The 21509-nt window shown below is 43.1% G+C and overlaps 1 protein-coding gene and 1 non-coding gene across 3 annotated transcripts in view; one reads left to right on the top strand and one right to left on the bottom strand.

Moving 5' to 3' along the window:
* LOC126921410 (protein vestigial) overlaps positions 1 to 21509 on the bottom strand; it is a 78389-nt gene that overhangs the window by 24151 nt on the left and 32729 nt on the right. The window lies entirely within an intron of this gene.
* Positions 17062 to 17143, top strand: Trnas-uga (transfer RNA serine (anticodon UGA)). The gene has a single exon. It is a non-coding gene; the product is annotated as a tRNA-Ser (tRNA).

Genomic DNA, 21509 nt, shown 5'->3' with positions numbered 1-21509 from the left:
TTGTTTGATAAATGGATCCTGTAAGAATGCTAGGAACCAGTATCTTATACTTTTACGAGTAAATTACTTTAAAAAAGGACAAGACATTTAAAGAGATACAGAGAGGAAGAAAAAGACTAACGACACAGAACCACGGTCGGTCCAAAAATAAAACTAAAAGCATTCTTTATATAACTTTCAATCGTTTCGCCGCTATTCTATAATTTCAATTTCGAGATACGCGCAATCCAAGCGAATAAATGAATTCTGGCTGCAGAGACGCGGGTATATTAGTAGCAAGATAAATCGAGGAGACTCGCACGCGGTCCAGCCGATATTCATTATGGCTAGTGTCCTATCTGACGGCGCGGGCCGTGTGCCGCCGGTACCTACATCGATCCTCGAGATCGTGCCGAACACGATCGTAATGATCCAAGAAACCACGCTTTAGCGAGCAAGAGATGCATGCCATCTCGACGCGATGATAAAGGACGCGCGATCGCAGTCGCGCACACGTAGCCGGTAGCCATTATTATTATTGTTGCGCCAACTATCGCTAATAAATCTGCCAGGCAGATGGGTACGCATGAGTTATAAGCCGAATCGTGAAAGCACCGTGATTGGTGTCCACTAAATAACAGTCGAATTCCCTCACGATAAGGAACACGTTATTCTTGTTTTGATGCTTGTTTATGGCCTTAGAAAATAATTTTATGGCGTTGCAGTGAGATTAAGCAGCGGTATTAAATTGTTTGCGCAGGTTGTTCGAAGATAGGACCGATATGTGGCAAAGGGGATCATAGACAACGGTGTTGATAGCAATTGCGGCTTAAAGTCGTTCTCCTTGAAACTGTGACGGCTAAGTTGGAGTTTATTGCCAAGTTGAGTTTAGTCCGAGGCAATTCATCGTCGGATTAAATTTCGATCTTTAGCTTATGCGTGAGTCTTGTTGCGAGTGTTGCGTGATAATTACATGGTAATTACGTAGCACGAATGAATCAATTGATTTTTGTAACGAACTACGATAAATTAATTGAAAGTACAGTCTACCATTTCTTGCTTTAAGGATTAGTTTTCATATTGATTTACACAGTGAAAGAAACAAATATAATCATAGACGAGGCATGTATCGTGTACGATATAAGCTGCTACAAGAAAAATTAGACGATTATTAGTAGATTCCAAGATTCTTTTTTCGAATAACGTAAATCGGGCAAATACGGCAGACGGTTCTGATCTTATTCCAGAAAATCGTCTTAAAACGCGCATCATAGACTTATCAATCTTCTCTTACCTAGCAAAAATATACGCTAAACGCAAAGAAATTATAGTTGATGAAACGGCGGTTAGCGAGGCCTGACGCGTAGGAGCGTTTAACTCGCCGCCATAAACGACGGTTTGTACAATGAATTACAGCCTCAGACCCACTAATGAACGATCGCAATCGCCCGAGAAGATGTATGCACGGTCATGCTACGCGAACGCATACCCGATCCTCATCATTCGACGGCACGATACACGCAATTGCAGTTGCGTATGCGTCGGTGGTAGCCATTACTGTTGCGAGAGACCCAGTGCGAATGAGACCGGCCGACAAATGGGCGCGTGTACAATGTTAAGTATAAGTTTAACCCTGGCAAATCGACCGGGAGACCTGCCTGGTCCAGTTCTAGGCTATGCCAACTCTTTGCCAGGATCCTCGCTTATATTCGATTCTTCGAATCATGATTATTCGTGAAACCTTGAACCTTCGCAGAAAGTTGTTTGTCGCATGTAGGGTTCCCTGTGTAATAAAAAATAACGAACGTTTCTCGAGTTTCTAAAATATCTGGTAACTTTGTCGAAGAAAAGAGAACGACAGTCTTCGCTACATTGCTGCATATCGAACAACTATAAACAACATTAATGAAAATATTGATTCTCTTCGTGAATCCTTATTCCTTTCCCAAAATCCCCCTCCCTCCCCATAGGGAACCCACCTTTGGTTCGCGATACTCGGCGTGTTTCGAAACTAGAAAGCATTATTTGTCGGACGAAAAACGAGACTTCGGAAACTTCATTCGCTGGACTCGTCCCTCGAAATAAACATGTGATATCCTCGCAGTCAACAAAGTCCGAGCGATGTTCGGGCCACGTTTCTCGTCCCTCCAATCAGTTTGCCGTCTCCAGGCGACTCCTCTCACTCTCGTCTCGTTGACAGGCAACGTTTTCGCGTGTATATCGAGGGTAGGTGCGGGTCGCGTACTCCGCCTAACCAATTACGTTCATACATCAGCGGTGGGTAGCAACGCACGAAAATAAGCTGACGCTGATGTATGCTGTGACTGATGGCGGCTGCCGGGGCACGCGTGGGTCGAGAGGAAAGCCACACTCTCTATGGCGCGACGCGAAATTCGCGCCAACGCGGCTACGCCTCCGAGATGTTATCATTATCTACTATAATAAACCGCGGTTCGACATTCCACGGGCTAGTAGATCACCGGCGTGATCCTGAAACAGCGAAAACTTGCGGCGCAGTCGAGCGACGTCGAACGATGACCGCCGGTATTCGGGGAACGCGCAATTGATCATGAACTTGAGCGACGAGTCCGGAGGTACACGGTAGTCGCTTCCTCTTCGTCTTCTGCAACGTTTCGTCGACTCACTGTTCGCGTGATTTACGTTTTCCAGAAATTTAAGAACCAGGTATGTTTAGGAAATTGATCATCACGACGAGGATACGTTTATCGAGCCAAGATATTGAATTTGAGATAGCTAATCTTTGAAGCAGGACCGAGCAATGGATTTTTTAAGGCAATAGATGAGTCGACCGAAGGTCGATCTTTGAAAAAATTGGTAAAACGTATCTGGAAATCGGAAAGGGTAGTTTTTAATACGCATCCTTCAATCGTAAAGGCGAGAAGGTTCGAATAAGAGCCTGCGCGTATCATTCCCTCTGAAACCTCTTTCCCCTAAAGACCACTCTTTACACCAATTCAATTAAAGCAGCTGATAATTCGTGAAACACAGAAGGGTGCACGGAGAACGACACCGAAAAAGCAACAAAAGTACTGCAGGGATTAAACCAGAGGCGCGGTTCGAATCTTCCATAGATTACCACGGCTAAGCATCTAGCATCGGTCAGACGACAATGTGGTAATTAATCGAAGCAAGCCTGTCCGCGACGGCCGACTCTTCCTCTTTTGCTTTTTCTCTTTCGCCCGAGGCAGTGCTGGCTTCCCTCGAAACGGTCCACGTCCTCGACATCCTCGCAGCCAACGAGCAGCTCTAGCTCCAGAGAGAGCTGCTCGCGGTCTTTCAAAGCATTCCAAAGCGCGAGCGCCTGTTCCTCCTCTCCTCCTTTCCTTCCCCTCTCTTTCATCCCCTCCTTTACTGCACCACCGGTGTCGAGTCACTTCACGAACCTAAGACCGCGTCTTTATTTGTTTCCTCTTTTGTCTTATAGATCTCTGAATCTTCGTATCGTCTCCTTCTCCTCCTCCTTCTTCTTCCTCTTCTTCTTCTTCTTCTTCTTCTTCTTCTTCTTCTTCCGTTCACCATCGCAATTCCTTCTCTCCACTTTCCTGCAGTGTTCGGTTTCTCTGTCCGCTACAGAAAGACTTCCTCTGCATCCTGCAACCCCCATTAAAATGCTTAATACCCTCGATGATCCCGGACGTTGATTTGGATTTATGTTCCACCGCGAATTCAGAGAGAATACGTCTGTGGTCACGGTTGTGTACAGAGCCCAGCGATCATTGCTCGTCGGTGTTCTTGCGTTTGTTTCTGCGTCGAAAGTATCTGCAGGCCTTTCTCTCCGGGGACTAGTTTTTGCCTGTTCTGTGGGGGATTAATCGTGTCGATAATTCGTTGTTCGCTTAGACAGAACGTTCCACGATCGTTGCTCTTTTTTCGATCGGGCTCGTTGTTGGTCGTACAACTTGCACGGTCTAATGGGATGAACAGACGGTAAAGAAAAATGTGGCGTTTCCGAAAGGTGTATAGGGACGGTACCGATTTATGTTTGATTACATGTAGTTCGTTAAGCAACATCAGCATGTTTCGATAAAAAGATTTATAGAGGTTTCACGAAACTCACATTTGATCAGACATTCTCCGTTTTATCATCGTAAATAAAGATTGAACGTTGTATTATCAACGTTCGTTCGATGAAAATCCATTTCTACCAGAGCCGCGCTCATATCCAAGTTCGATAAGATCGCGCTCTCACGTTTAAAGCGGAAATCTCGCGATAGATTCCGTGACGATCCATCGAACCATTTGAAAATTTGTCGATCAATGGCGACGACACCGTGGCGGCTCCTGAAAACCGTGTAAAACCAGACAACCCTCATCGATCGCGGGCGAAACGAATGACTGGATGTCCGTCAGACCGATTCCCACATCAATTCAGACCGGAGAGAGGAACTGCGTCACTCTCTGTTCGACAAAGGCGAATAGCGAAGGTGAACGGTAGGAACAAGCGGCGATACGAAAAAGAATGGACCTCGACCGAAAAAGGGATGAAAAGGCGCGTCTCGGTCGCGAAAAACGAGCGAAACGACGATCAGCAACGAAAAGGGGATGAGGGAGGCGGGGTCGGTAACAAGCTACCACGGAGCATCTTGCAATTTGTTTGCCGGACACGGCCATTCGTCGACACGATTCTCCTATCTTCCACGGAGATGAGAGTCCACAGATCTCGACCGCACCGCTGGATTACGACTATTGATAAGGCGCCGGTGAACGAGTTCCCTTTAGTTAAATTTAGTTCATTAGCAAACCAGCCAGGTGGACGATGGAGCGATCCCTCGTTCGCCCGACAAATTACAACGAGATCGGCCCTCATCCTCCCTCTTCCTTTCTCATCGATTCCAACTACTTTGGGAACACGGGAAAGTAAGCCGACCGCCATTCCAATACCAAGATGCTGCATGAAGCAGTTATTGGGATTCGCAAGTTTATACCGTGTTCCTTTAAAGGGAATTTTTTAGCAATCCAAGTAAAATGTGGACGGGCTGGCTTCGGATAAATTTCCCAAACAATTGCTGAGAACGTTACCTCGTCACTGTCGTGCAAAACTATCAATTAATTAATTAGCACTGACGCTCGTAACTCGCAACGTCTAAAATTTTGTTAATAATGTTATTTCCATAGTGCAAGAGGATCGTGACCTCGATATCGGAATATCTCGATCTGTCACGCGACACGACCGTAATCCGCGCGTTTTTCGTTGACATTAATATTGGCGAGAACGATAATGGCGGCGACAACTAACGCGTCAGTGGCGGGAACACGTGGCGGCCGCGATTCCACGCGTCACCCAACGATGGCTGGACTTCAGCGCATTCCACCCCGAGAGCTCGACCTCTTATTTTCAGGCCGCGTAAATTGCGCGTGCGACTCGACGCTATGAATTTCGCGGCAACATAATCGTAAAGGCGATAAATAGAGCGGCATTCCAGTCTCCGGGTGTCGAGGAACTCTCTGGCCTTAATAACCCGTCATTTTTATCATATTCTCACCTTACAGCCTTCTAAGAGTCTTCTAATTAATCGATGGACATCCACGATGGGAACGGAAGTGTACAGGCTGCTTCGCTTTGAAGTTTCGCGCCACGCGCCGCTTGCGATCCGGCTGTCTCAATTAAATGGAAAGGCTCGCGGGAATGTGTATCGAGCGATGATTCACGGCGATCCATCGCTTGGAAATACTCTACGATCCTTATTAGATTCCCGTGATTTACGAACTCGTAGTTGGCGCAGTACGTTTCTGGATTCCCTTTAATGGACGGGATTTCTCCTGCCGTCTCCTCGAGTTCATTTTTTTTACCGGATTGTAGATCGCGTACTATGAGAATATGTACATATGCACGCGAGTGAATACGTATTTTACTCTCCCTCACTTTTCTCGAGATTGGAAATGGTTTGCGAGTTTCCGATGGTTTCCAATTAACCTTCTTTTTCCCCCGGTACACGTCAACTTCTCAGAATCTTACATTTTTTATCGCACGATGTACTCATCCACGTTTCCCAGCATTCGTAACAGGATTCGATTCTTCGAATTGCAGGCTGCAATCGACCATTCTCAATACTTTCATTGACTCGTCGCGCATCGACCACCTCTTCGATCCGCCACCATCAGCCTCGCACCACGATCAAAGCTTAAAACACATTCGTGAGACACGGAGAAGCAACCGAGTAGCTCTCCCCGATAAGTCCTCTTCCATCCACAAAAAAAGAATCGCACGTCGTTATCCATTTAATGTTCCTCCCCCTTGGTAAGTATCGTGCCAGCCAGATATCCTTGAGTAATATTACGGTATCGCGATATAAATGAAAACGTATTCGTGAATCGTGGCAGTGGCGTGGCAACCGATGGATCTGTGAGTCTGGGAAATTTCCTCGTGGACGCTGGGCTATCCAGGCCACTGTGGACTGTAGAGTGGGAGGGGTGGAATAGGCGCGTTAAAAGCCATGGGACCCCCGAGAGATACCGGACAGACGAGGCCTTTAGTGTCCTGTTATCAGAGCCGATCCGATACGGTCACCAATAACTTCTGCTACCTACCGCAGCGACGTACTAAAGGTTATGCTCTGGCTGGCTGTCCGCTACCGACCGCCGGACCCTTTACCAACTTATTACTATGTACCGTCCGCCGGCTCGTTCGAAGTTCGCGCCGGCCAATAGTTGTCCAATAAAGAGCCGCTCTTTACATTCGCGGGGTAACGCCGTGCCGCCGCCCGCCGGCCATAACCGAGATGCATAACTTAATGCACTTTATCGGAGACTTGTTCTTCTGTTTTGTCGGCGAGGGAGGAGGCTGAATGCGCGTAGCGATGAAGCTGTGTCCCGTAAGGATTGTGCTGAGAATTAAGCGGCTCCTGTGTCGTCTCGCTACGCTTCCGGTGAAATGAAATTTTAGCTTTTAATTTCTGAACAGTTGGAATTTCGTGCGTCTTGGAATCGAAAGAAGTAGGAAATTTGAAGAAAATAAGACGATATGACGAAGGTAGATGGCAAACTTTCGAATGAAACCAGGTTTATGTTACAGATTAGACGAGCCTGAATAATTAATTGTCGAAGATTGTTTTGCAAGGAGCTGATTTTACAATTTCGGTACGCAGTTTATTTTCCTCTTCTTATATGTATGGTATATATATGAATATGCAGCATGGAATTTGCATGAATATTGAGCTCGGTCCATTAAATACTTTTAAGGCGCGCTTAAGGAACACTATCCCATATATTGGCATTACGAACGTTGAGGATAGAAATAATTTTCAGATCGAATGAATGTATCGTTTGTAGGTCTGGCTGTTGTTAACTTGATGCGGTGAAATTTCTATGGCTAATTGAAAGTACTTACGCCTGTTTTAAAAGTGGTTTCGATAAAATAAATCCTGTTATTAAAGTCGCTGCGCTGTTTTTATAAAAAGAACGCGTCTCATAATTAAAAGAATAAATTAAAATGATTTCGTGCTTAAATTCATACCTATTTACGTCGATGTTAAAGGAAGAAAAAGTTGAACGAGTATTCATGAAGATACCGTACTTATTTTCGTAGACGGTACTTTTGCTCCGGCTTTCACATAACGAATAATTATTTTGTTCCAGACGTTTCGCAATATTCCAGCAAAATCCTCGACAATATATACTTGTCTTGGCAATTTAGATCGTACTACTCTAGGGACTGACAGCGGAACCATCGCATTTCCACGCTTCGAAAAATATTCCGTTAACTTGACTAATTTCGGCGCCTCAGCTCGGGCCATTGAAACTCTTAAACCGACGAAACTCCGCCCCGATCGAACACCTCGTAGAATTCCAAAACTGACCCATGAGTTTCACTTTGTAGAAATAACGACGCTATTGAGAATGTAGAGACAAAATTCGAAGACCGGCTTTAAATTTCACATCGTTTGATAATACTTTTGTATGACTACAAAAAATGTAATACTACGAAAATAAAACGTGGAAGTTGGTAAAAGAACGCTTCGCTGGAAAATAAAGATACCTTCAAATACCTCTTGTGGCTACTGGTTGCGTACGGTTACCTCGTAATATTTCATCGAACAACTGCGGAAATTCATTAATTTTCTTCTACGCTTCTTAGAATTCTATAAAACTGCATAAGGTCAACGCAGTACGCGCAGTAACCATTCTAATAACTTCATTTTACAACTCGGCTACAAGACGATTATAAGATACATACAGTGACAGATTTCAACGAACCAGTATCTGAAACTTTGTGCGTTTGCTGGCTCACGCCGCGTTCCATCGTTCGTCTAATTGTTTCCTTATTCGTCGATGAAATGCACGCACGACGATTATACGGGTGACACGCGAAACCTTTCGTTTCCTTATGACTGGTGCGCGATATATGAATTCCTCACTGGCATTTCATCGCATCAAGTAGTGGCCGAGATACTCTAGGAATCCGACGAATGTCCTCCGCGAGTCAGCGCGCGTGCTTTTCTACGGGGATCGCTCGTCTCGACGTTTTACCGTGATTCCTTTATTTTTGCGGCTGCGCTGCACGAACAATTTCCGTTTGTCCGCAAAAGCGAGACCTCGCTGACGTTAAGCTAGGCGGAAGAGGAATATGCGCCGCCTTCGTTGCTTCCTTTAGGCATCTCTTTACACGTTTTCATCCTGATGAACACTAATACCTTCATAACGAAGAAACTTTTGGTATCGTATACGTATACTTATGTAATTATAACATTACGAATGAACAGAATCGACCGTAAAATACGCAGCATATTGCCATTAAAAATTGAATGAGAAAAATTCCTAAATTCAAAACCCTGACGAAACGCAATTTCAATTACTTCGTTCACATTATTCTATCAGATTCTATAAAGATTCTATAGATTCTATCAGATCCATCGCCATCGATTCTTTCGCTTTTATACACTCGCTAGGTAACCAAAGCGACGAACAAACAAAACGTATCGAACACAAACGTCCAATCCACAGTCTGGTCGTTATTCCGCGCCATAACCCAGTAATGTCCTCCAGATTGCACCCTTTGCGTTTTCTTCGCCATCGCTCAAGAAGCATAACCAGTCACCTTGTATCGAACCGATCCGCGCGATGGCATGAAAATAAGGTCGAACGATTATCTCTGTCGTCCGCGGGATGCGCTTGTACCAGTTAGAGAAGCGGGTCGATCGATTGCCAACCAATCGTGTGACGCATCGAAAGAAAGATCGCGCGGCGCGATCCCCTTTCGAAAATAATTCTGCCGACTCTCATCGCGATACTCGAATACCTGTCGTTCGTTACGTGGTCCAACCAGATTGCTCGCGAGAATGCGATCCTTTGCACGACGATTCGATTAATATTGAACACGCAGACCGCCTTCGGATTCTCGAGTCTTCCTCGCGTTACGTGCGCAACCTCTCTATCTCATACGAAACATCTCGATGATTCTCTTCGTTTTCTTTCTTTTTCTAACTCTTTCCTTCCACTCTCTTTCTCTACTGTTTCTTTTTTCTGTCGCTGTACCGGTATTGCGCTAGCCGCGATGCAGCTACGTATCGAGGACGATCGGATTCGTCTCGAATGCAGCGAGGACTCTTATTACACCGACTTCTGGAAACGGCTACGTAGAGCTAAGAAACCGGCGAGTACAAGCCACGAGCGAGACCGGTCGCTTTTACTGTCACACGGAGATTCCGTAGAACGGAGTAGGTTTAACCGGTCAATGGGAATTAAGATACGTCGATGCCACGGTTCTGCAATCTTTCTGCGCGATTTTCATGAGATGATAATTGATTTGAGCAAAGAAAAACGAGATTACCTACTATGTATATCTTGAACAGCGAAGAAAGTTCGATGTTAAACGAAGATTACGCTACTCGATAATCTACTTCTTTAAGAAACTGGTAACTCTTCTTGTAATATGATAGTAAATATCAAGATTCGCCTGTTATATTTTCTTGAAACGATAAATAATAAATAACATTTACTACTTAAGATGTATAAAAAGAGGAGAATTAAAACGTTAATAGAACGACGATAAATTGAACGCGTCATATTCGAGAAGATGAGTTGGACAATTGTAAAAACGAAAGAGAAAGGATGATCGAAACAGGATGCTGAATCTCGAATATCGAGTTAGGTATCGATCGAAGGATCAATCGTTCGTACGTGGTCAGAGCGAGGAGGCAACGGCGATCGGAATGCGATCCTCAGAAAACAGAGGTGGCCGGTGAACGCAGTGGCACGGAGCGTAGCCCCCTTTAGCGCGTGTCGCAAAGAATGGCGTTCCTAGACTAAAAACGGAACAGCGGCAAGGAATGTAACGTTGCAGCACACCTTGCCCCGAGCTGTGACACGAGTTCGCGCGGACGCGTATAGAAACGCGCGTGCACACAACCGTGAACAAGCAACCTGGCCTGGTACGCGTGAGATATGGCGATTCCGTACCGATAATTGTCGCACATCCCGGCAATTCCGCGATCTGCCAACACCAAGTAGCATCGTATCGCACCCGCCTGACGTGTTACTTCTCCCTGTTGCTCGTCCTTCTCGACGGACGTGCCAGGACTTCCGTCTTACCACGCTGTCGACACGCCTGCGTGTCTTTTGTTTCGACTTTTTCCTCGAAAGCACGGTGAAAAGGTTGCACGTTTCTCGTGGTTATGGAAGAATTAACTTCGATAAGGAACGCGCGTTACAAAAGTAAGACGTGGATGGATGTTGAGTCGCGTTTGAGAAAGTTCCATCGTGTTTTAAAACTTTCCAACGATTTGATGGGATTTTTAAAAAGGTGAATAATCAAAAATACGATGGTTACTGGTTATTTCATTCTGTTAAAAATAAAACGTACCGTGTTTTGCTCGTATTCGGCAAGAATTAAAATCCGTCTATGTTAAACTGCTCGATTAGCTTCCAAGTTCATGACTATAGAAACTTCTAATTAGTAGACGATTCAGTTAGCAGGTTAAAAACTTAGTATTTAATCGACCATTCAACGCTACTGCAATTAAACGCACTTGGGGTACATTTCACGATTAAATACGATCACACTGTATCTTACAAATTGATCGTTCGCAGAGGTAAACCGCGTCCGACGTTAGAAGCAGAAATTTTCGCCGTAAATCTAGCTCAAAGCCAACTAGTTGAATGAAAAGGACAGCTGCTTGCGGTCCGATTCTGGTGCATTTCGCTGTAATCCAACGGGTCATCCAGCGTGATGAATTACCATCAAGGATAGCGCTGTTTCCCCGTTCCTTCCTAGTGTTTGATGTTAAACGTGATTAACGTGTTCTTCTGATTCTAACCTCCCGTTTGATCTTGACACGCAAATCTGCTCTCCTATCCACAGCTGCGCCGATGTTATCGCGGAACACGTGCTATTCGGTTATTACTGTATTCGAGATTATTCTTCAAAGTGCTTGAAATAAGTCTTTAACACCAATCGCCTTACATTTTAGCTCTAAAAAGTCTTAATCGTGTTCCACCTTAATCTCGATATTAACGTTCCTTTCCTTTTTCTTCGAATACCAAAGAAAATGTGTGATCGGTTTGTTGGTATAAGTAGCAAACACGAAATTGATTAACGCGAAAAGATAATTGCATTTAATGCATTAACCAATGATATACAACGGAACAAAGAATTCCATGTAACGTTAACGTTTCACATTCTTCGATCGATAATTCATGAAAATATCAGGTTACGGTGATCGGATCGAGCGTACTGAATATCGCTTCCAATTGGCTAAACAATCGGAAGCAATTGCCGAGTCGACGCAAAGTGGACGATCACAATGAACGCATAAATTTCGCTTAACAAATTCGTTTGGAAAATGGCGGATCTATCGTGCAGACCCCGAAGTCTTTGCTGGCGGACAAAACGTAACGAGAAGCAGCTGCTACAATAGTCACCTGCGGCGATTAATGGCGTCCGGTCGGCGACCGTAAATAACAATAAACCAGTTTACTGGAAGAACAGTCGCGTGGCTTCCGTGGTTCTGGGAACTATTCTAGCGTCCCTTGCGCTTCGTCAATGCTACCGCCACGACGAGCAATTAATTTCCACGGACGTGAATCGCGATCCGCTCGTTCAAAGATTTGCCTACGATGGAGTAGAACGGGGCGCCGATCCTATAGCCGCGCAAGCTTCCTTATTTTGTTTTCAATACAGCCACGCTGAAAGATGTTACCGACCAATGAATCGCTAGTGCGCTTACTGCATTTGGTTCTGAACCGTTCTGCTTACATTTGGAAAATTAAAACTACGTTGGTTAATCAAAGTTACGTTCGTACGATGAAACGTGCTCTTTCAAACGAAACTTTAATCGAAGCGTTTGGGAACATTATTCCTTTTGTAAAATACATTTTCAAATTATCAAAAACGACATGGTAATTGATAACACCGCTGCAAGTTACAACCTCAAACTTAATTCTTCCCTTAATCTGTGCGTTAGGAAATCGTTCAAATTGCCCGTTCAACGAATCAATTCGCATTTCAATCCGTTTCCCAGAACTCATTGAAGAGGCTCGATCGCCACCTACAAATCTTCGATCAAGATCTCGAAAAGTCGACCGTGTCGGTGCCGCGTATAGAGACGGCAGCAAGTCCGCGAAAAAAAGGTCGAAGTGAGAGGCGTCTCGTCGGCGTTCTCAGCTGGCCCTCGAGGAAAAGCTTATTCAATTCAATTCTAATGGCTCGGCGTAAGAGAGTCGCAAATAGTTGCATTCGCGATATCTCGGGGGGCCGCAACGTCGATCCGACAAGAGACGGTCCGCCGCCGCCGGCGCACGCTCTTCTGCTGTCTTTCCGCGAGACCTTTCTCGAATGATGAGAGTATTCTCACCACGTTTTCCGCGACACCGGGATATCACGGATCTTCAAAGAGCCGCCACGTCGCTCTAGCATCGTTAATATAAATTACACCCACACGCATACGCGTTACACTCGTGTGTCGAGGTCAAGTCTCCGCGTCTCTGAGGGACGTTCACGAACGCGCGCGCGCACGTTAGTGTACACATCCACCACGCAGCTATAATGCACGCGTCGACGTATTACCAGATTCTTAGGAATGCTTATAATTTTACGAGCCTCCTTAATATGCGCTTAGCTTCTGCCGCGGTAGCCTCTTCGGTCTGCGATGCCTCCTCCTGCCCTGCGGCCCTCGTCTTCGCCCTTCCCGACCTTCTACCACCTCCCCCTCGCTCTCCTCGCGTGCCTACCTACGACATTTTCTACTTAACCTTTGAACCAAGATCGTTCGCGCGTAGCAGGTGCATTCCACCTTGCGGCGCGACGATCACTCGAAAATCCGTTCCGCGGAGGCGCGGTCGCTGCCTCCTCTCCTACCGGGGAACGTCTATATTGGATACGGCTGAACGAAGAGGGATTCCAACGAGATTGAAGTTACCTTCTTCTTGCTGCATTTTTTCAACCGTTTTCCCTCCACACATTTTCTTTTTATTGTACACCACGTCTACACGTACTCATGTATAAGTGTTTTTTTTCCATTCTACGGGCTATGGAAGTAGGTATAGTAGAGGTGAATAGATTATGTGGATGAGGAGGCACGGAAACTTCGCGGGGAATGCTTACCGCTACGCCGAGTAGAATTATCGAGACTGAACTTCCCATGGATCGTTCAACGACCAGGTTTCAGATAAGTCAGTATGGAAATTGGGATGTAAGGAAAAAGACAAGATGTAGAATTAAACTCGTTTTGTTCCTTTGCCAGCATGGAACAGATTAGGTTTAGAAACTATGATAAAAATTATAATTAATCGTATGGAGTTTCAAAGTGAATAAAATAGGTCCTTCTCATTCTTTTCTCTAACAAAAACAAACACCAGTTAATTCTTCGTGATTTCAGATTGTTCAGAAATTTGACTTCGATGTATAAAAATGGATGACAAAATCAAGTAACAATATAATCCTTTAATCGCAAACTGTCAGAGATCGATGTATTATATGTTTGAAAGTCTCGGTTCACGTTTGGCAAGTTTGCGTGGAAAAGTATGTCAAGCACGTTCGACGCAGAACGCTTCGTGCAAAATGTACCTAATTCTAACTTTCCCGATTTCTCGGGCGCGCTGTGCATTTTTCAATGCTCAAGGTGCAAAACCAGTATGGTACGCGAAAGCCACTCGGCTCGTTTATGAGACAGGTGAAGGGCCACGGTTTTTATCCGAACGAAACTTCCCGTGTCGCCATTTAAGCGCGCACGTAATCGTCAGCGTGTGACTGACCAGTTGCAATTGCATTAATTCCCTCCCATAATTATGAATCTTGCTCGTGGTTTCCGATTGCCAGGTCTCGCGTATCCGTAAAGAAAGTTGGTCTCACAGTTACCTATATGTAATTAAAAGTTGCAACCGTTTGGAATGCTTATTGAACGAAAGAAAACACGATAGCGTTGATTTTGCCATTAGATAGGTATACGTGTGATTTTATTAACCTTGTTTTTGATTACTTAGGCTGTAAAAATTGACAATTCAAAATTACAGTGCTAACAAATTGACATTCCATGACCTTTTTACGAGTAACATTGTAAAATTCAAAGTTTAGAAAGTGAATACTAAAGGCGTAGGTTAAACAAAGAATAAAAATATAATTATGCAGGGATATTATGCAATTTAATTCCTTCTAGACCGAGTGACTAATGAATCGATGCTAATATTCTTGCATTCTTATCTACGCACCATGTGACGTGAATTGATAAAATGACTGGCACAGCGTATTTACCATTTGTGTAAAGCGTTTCAGCAATTATGACGTATATCTAACGCTATTGACGTTTTACAAGTCTTATAGATATTAATAACAAATACCATTGTAGTTTCGTAAATAGAGAAAGGAAGGATAAAGCTAACGTTGCGTAACGCAGCAGAGAGAAATAACTATTCTTTACCTTCTTAATAATTTTCCAATCTTTCTTCGTTGTCCTTAGCAAGTTTTTTTTTCTAAATTACAGACACAAAATTAACTAAAAATACAAAATCTCCCGATCTCAGACAATCCTCGACACATTTTTCCCAAAACTATGAAATAACTTTTGCTTATTAGATACAGCCATAATCATTCGCAAGAGTAAACGTTGCACGATAGTTCGATGATCAAACTTTCCATTTCAAGACTGACCATTGATAGCGATCTGAAACTTCTCACGGCACAGAGAATAAAGTCCGATCGAGTCGGAGTACAATTCGTCGGATTCGAAAGGACGCTACGTTTTCATTAGTCACGAAACGCGTGGGACAGAGACACCAGTCTCAGTCAGTGTCTCAAGGGTTGACTCAACAACTGTCGATTCGTCACTGTCAGTTAGTGCAGTGTCACGAGCTGCTCGAGATGAGACGACCGATTATGGGAATGAAAAATGATCCGCGAAAACCTTTGATATTTCGTCCGCTAGTCGCTAGGGAATACACGGCCTTGGTTTTCTGAATGCAGGTCCGAAACGAGTTTTCGTTGCGTCTTTCCTTGCTTTCGATAGAGACGAGGAAAAGTTCCTCTTTTTTCACCTCGATCCTTTTAAACGAGGAAAAGTCACACGACAAATAGGATCGTGACTTTCGCAGTCAGCGAATTGCAGTATGTTCACGAGGAAATTTATTGCTTCTGTTGATGATATTAATGAGCTTAATGTTGTTATAAGTGAATGCTCGATGATATTGCAGAATCGGGGGCTGGAACGCAAGAACAACTTTGTATACGTGTGCTATATAGCTTTGTTTGTGAAAGAGTGGGTAATTTTTTCGGAGTTATCGCGATGCAGAAATGTAAATAAGCGAAGAGATCAGGTTATATCGAACGAAGTCTTATAAATTAAAGACCTTTTTTACAAATTAACCATGTTCCCAATTGTTCGACGTCCATAAAGATAAGATTAATTGTTTAAGTTAAAAATTTATGTTATTAATGCCCAAGAATAACGAGGTGAAAACGAAAGAGAATAAAAATGTTATTTTATGTCACAAGTGAAAGACCGATCATCGATCCATGATTACAGAACGAAAAATATTCAATTAGAAATCGAGCTAAATACGAATTAAAATGCAAATTGAAAAAACTGAAACGATATGCAGTGAATTTTAGGAATATTCACAAAACAACTAGAAAAACTCTTCGATGTAAGTGGACATCGAGCAATGTTATTTTATAAATTAGCGAATGAAGATACAAGCATTACTGAGATGTTACAACGAATACGACACGTTAAAAAGAGTAACGTCGCTATATCTGGCAATTAACGGTTAAATTAAACGTTCATTGATGTTCCTGCATGTCCTTTCTTATCATCCTTGAAAATGGTTAATTGCGAGCGACACGAGTCGAGAATAACGGTCGTGAAAATCACAATTTCTCTTTTTCCTTTTCACTTTAAGACCAAGGCTACACACGAAGCTCGATATCATTCTGTTAACGATCGCAATTAAACAACCGTGAGATGACTCAATTATCGTTAATACGGTCGCAATGTGCCGCTTTCCTCAGAACGCTTGCAGGAAAGAAAGAGAGAGAATCGAGTTTAATTAATCTGCAGTTCATTCGTTAAAACCCGGAAATGCGACCCTGTTCCCTTGTAATTGTCTTAGTTCGATCGTTTCCTCGGCTAATTGAAATTCTTACCCAAGTAGCAGTGGCGTCGTGAAAGAAACTTACTGGACTCTATTAATTGAAGCTTAATTAACACGTTGGCAATCGTGTGATTTTGTGGTTCCTTCTTCAATTGGCGGTGAAACCGAAGAAGTAACTATTTTGGTGAGAATTGTTACGAAAAACGTTATAATGTTTCAGATTTGTAGAATTACCGATTTTTCTAGGCTACCAAATATTCCCATAGTGTTGTTTTATCACGATGATAAGAAAGAATGTTCATATTCTTATATTCACTTTATAAAACGTTACAAAATTTCTTCTATCTCTTTGCTTTGTACAATATTTCTTTCTTTAATACAATCCGTTCAGGTTTGTTACGCAACGTAATGCGTAATTCCTAATATCTTCTTTTATTATCACCTATTACGTTAATCTATCTTTTATCTGTGGTAAAATATTTACTAACACTTCTTTGCGTTCTATTCGGCTTCAATACTGTGTATAACAAGTCACTGAACAGAGCTGCGGTGTCCGAGCGGTTAAGGAGATGGACTTGAAATCCATTGGGTACTACCCGCACAGGTTCGAATCCTGTCCGCAGCGAAAAATTTTTTTTTTTTTTAAATCATTTTTACACAAGCATGGGATGCTGAATCATATACATTCAACAATATTTAAAAAATACAATATTAAAAAAAAATACGATACAATATTTAAAAAAAAAGAATCGATCTCAAACGACTACAGAGATATACCATGACCGCATTTACTCTCTCGAAGCTTACACAGTATAGAGTTTAACTGGCGTATTTCCAACGTTCATTTGTCACTTTTGTAACGTTTATTTTGTGTCAGCTACGATTGTAAATGAATCGGAGAAGAAAAGGTTTCCGAAGCGTGGCTTCCGCGAGTATAACGACTGCTCGGAAGTATGAAGTATGCAGATTTGAATAGAGATTAGGAAGTTGTAATTCGTCATCGCACCTACGCAATGAGCGTTACGTTCAACAAAGATTCGATGATAGCGATAATAATTTGCAAAGGGCACGCAGGACCCGATAAAACCTACGTCGACGTTGATGCATTGCGAAAGATAAGTTACTTCTACGAGCGATGACGCCTGCAACGTTTAAAGTTTGCATCAGAATTGTAAAATGAGTATTACGAATGTATTTTTAAAGAGGTTTTTTTTTTAGTCAATATTTCATTCCTATTGGACATACGCGTACATACATTTAGCTACGATACATTTAATTCTAACTTGATCGGGAACATCGAACTTTCGAACGGAACCTATTACGCTTACAAAATTTCCCTGTAAAAAAATCCAAAGTGATATAAATATGAAAAAGGAAGATTATCGAAATATCGCGAACAAACGCGAGGAAAATTACGGACACCCTCGTTTTTCGGTGGTGGCTGCGTAGGTGGAGTCCAGAGGCAGGCGATGACATCGCCGCCGAGAACAGAAGCCATTTCATAAAAATTCCTCGACGGTCCCCTCGCGTTTCTCTCGCGTCGCTCGTTTATAAAACTCGCGTAATTGAAGAAACAAAGGGGACTGCAATTATGCCTCTCGCAATTACGGCGGCGTAAAACGCGCTTGCGCGAACTGCAGAAGCATGGCCGAGCGCGGCTTTCTTCCACGCTCGACGCGACTTTTTGATGAAATTATTTCCTCCGGGAGAGTCGTTCTCCGCTGCCGGAAACGGCAGCAGACAGAAAGCCGCGACCAGACCGGAAGCGCGCTCCGCCTCGTGAATAAAAATCGCTCGCTTCGGGGTAGAATTAAGCAGTGCTTGTTCTAGATTGGTCGAAGCCAGCTGCTTCTTGTCAGGAAGTTTTACTTTTCGCCTTTTTTACGCCTTTTACGTAAATAAAATTATTTCTCCAACGAACAAATTCTATTTGTCCGATATTTCTGTATGTATATCGCAATTTGCTTATTAACGTTTCACAATTATACTTGTCGTAAAGGATGTCAGAGCTAATGCGTAAAAACATTTAGGCTTTCCCATAAACCTAACTAATTAATCAACTTTATTTTTCGCACGATTTCGCAAACGTTACACGAATCCACTCTCTCGGCGCAAAGATAAATGTCTTACAATTAAATAATTATGAAACTATCTGTAGGAGGTATTTTTAAAGAAACCTGTTATAAGATCTTGATAATAAGAAATTGAAGGATTTGTTAATCAGAGACGACAGACTGTGTCATTTTACGCAATACGAGTAATTTAATTACCATCGCGATGATTGCGAAACTCTTGAAATTACTTATACAAATGGAAACACGTTAATGTTAGCGTAAGAAGTGGCAATAATTTAACTTTAATAACGTAGATCCACATCAAAAGCCACCGTCCTATCTCAGACCTTTAAAGCGCGAGAAATCAAACCCGTCGACGAATTAGCATACGTTTTCTTCTGAGACGAGATGACCGTAAAGCTGTCGGCTATCGCGGAAATCGCTGTGAACCATTGTACGGTCGAGGACAAATGTACCGTGTCGAGCATCGAGCAAGAAGAGCAAGAAAGAAAGAAGAAAAAGAAAACGATGCAAGAAACAGAGAGAGAGAGAGAGAGAGAGAGAGAGAGAGAGAAGAGACGAAAAGGATGCGAAAGCGCAAATAAGACGTCGCCCGGTCGTTTAGTCGATCGTGGAAGCGAATCAGAAATCGCATGCAGAGCCACTGGAAAGGTTTACGGCCTTCGTTATCCTCTTTGCGCACTCATCAAGCAGGAGAACGCTAGCCCGGCATATTTGCGAAGAAATAAGTAAGCGGCGACCGTGCACGCCTGACGATCGCGATCGTCGATGTGGATTCCCCGTTTCCGATTCAACACCGTTCCGCCGTGTGTGATGTACTGAAATGGAATTATCTCGATTCCCCTTCGATCCGATCTTCCGCCTGCCTTTGTTGCGCCCGTTGACGTCTTCTTTCGCTTCTTTCGACCCATAGCAACTTGTATAACACTTGCACTACCACTCGGAAATATCAAGACACTTGCTTCTTTTCGATGAAACATGCTTTATTTACTTTTGCTGTGTGTTTCTCAATAAAAATATGGTTAAAAGTATCGTATGAAAAGAAACGGATGTCTTTGGTCCAGATATTTACGCGAACACAGAGCATTGTTTTTCTTTAACCATTGAATTTATATTATTAAAATTCGAACGATCTATTTCGTTTTATTTTCTCGTCCGTCATACTTATCTAAAGCTACTCTAATTGTGTAACTTGCCGTTTCCATTTACACGCTATTTAACCTTGATAAAGAGGTCTTATCACTGCTAACTCTATGCGAAGCGAGGCACGCGCTGCTTTCGCGTGTTACACGCTTCGTACTTATTAATTCGAACCGCGTAAAATCTTATCGATGACTAACAATCGCTACATCTTGGCTGTGCACAAATATTCTTTTAATTCTGTAATTAACGTCTCCTTTATCGCAACATTTTATAATTGTACACGTAGAAACTATATACGTGAATTAATTTGCTTTAATAAATGTATAATTAATAAAATATTGTTTCCAAGAACGCGACAAGCATCGATCATTCTGCGTTAATTCACCATACTCTAATCCGCACATATTACAATGAAAACCGTGAAGAAACCCCACAAGAAGGACCTTTTCATCGCTCGAATATCGGAGAATTTATCGCTCCGCTTGAAGCAGGTCGAGCGAGAAAACATCAAAGAATTCTTCTTCGACCCTACTTCGACTCCATCCCCCAAGTTCTCCTCCTTCCTCCTCGGCGTAATAATCATTTATTATCCCGACGAGTAATAACCGGTAAGCAACGATATTATGAAGCTACGAAATTAAGGCTTTGTTTAAAAATTAGCTGCCCGTACAATTTACGCGATCTTCTTTCATGAACTTTGCCCGCAAGCTCCATTGTTTACTTCCTTAATAATCTTTATTTATCGTACTCTAGTGTATCTAATTTTACAGCTAACATCTCTCTTCGAAATATTTCATTTTACATTTGATATCTTTCCTTCGAACGTTTAATTTTAGAACGAAAATTTGTTATTACAACATGTAACTTCCGAGTACGTGATTATGTGTAACAATCTCCTGCCGCTTCTCTCTTTATACGAAGCTACACAAAATTAAAAAGTTCATCGACCTTCCTTTATTCTATTTAGGACATTTAGCTTCAAGACACAATTTCATCTATCAACTTTGCTATAGAAAGAGAACACGAACGAAAGGATTGCCGATATCGCAACTTGGACCAGCGAGACTCGACGTACGCCCAACGAGCGCTGGCGTCTTCACCAACATCGATGAACGCGTTATCGTAGTTGGCGATAACGAAGCTTCCATGTCAATGCTCGGTTCGCCAGTTGAAGCTTATCCGCTCGAGTCGTCAATGAAATAGCTGCGCGTGGCCTCATCAGACACGCGAAATTGATGAAAGTATGCCGGATTCGTGCATTCCACGGAAGTCTCGAGTTCTGGCCAGTTTTGGCAAGCAACGCGAGGTGAACGCATCTGTTTGACCGTCTCGATAACGTGTCGCGTCGCGCTTTTATTAATGAGAGGACATTCTCGACGAGCTTTCGGAATCTTCCTTCGCCGACGGGATTCGCCAAACGAAATGGCGAAAACGCGAAGAATTCGCGGCTAGCTGCCGGTCCAATGAAAAACAGATGCTGGCACCGTCGCCCCGAAGCCTCGCTTTTTCACGACACCCCTTTGATCATCGAGCTGCATCGCTAGAGGATCGCTCGACTTTCCAGACGTTTCGTTGCTTTGATTTCATCGACAGACATTTACGGAACAACGATCACGGTGATTCCTCTTATTCGTGAAAGGAAAGAATAACTTTGTGCGTTGGAAAATTATTAATGACATTTACGAAGATTTGTACCGCAAGCTAATTTACGATTTAGTGTTAGAATTTCTCTGCGTAGATATGAAAATTCCAGTTTCAGATATTTAAAATGGT

The sequence above is a fragment of the Bombus affinis genome, chromosome 10 (assembly GCF_024516045.1).
Source record: "Bombus affinis isolate iyBomAffi1 chromosome 10, iyBomAffi1.2, whole genome shotgun sequence".
Taxonomy (NCBI): domain Eukaryota; kingdom Metazoa; phylum Arthropoda; class Insecta; order Hymenoptera; family Apidae; genus Bombus; species Bombus affinis.
The sequence above is the reverse complement of the archived record's forward strand: the minus strand, read 5'-3'. Positions and strand labels throughout refer to the sequence as shown.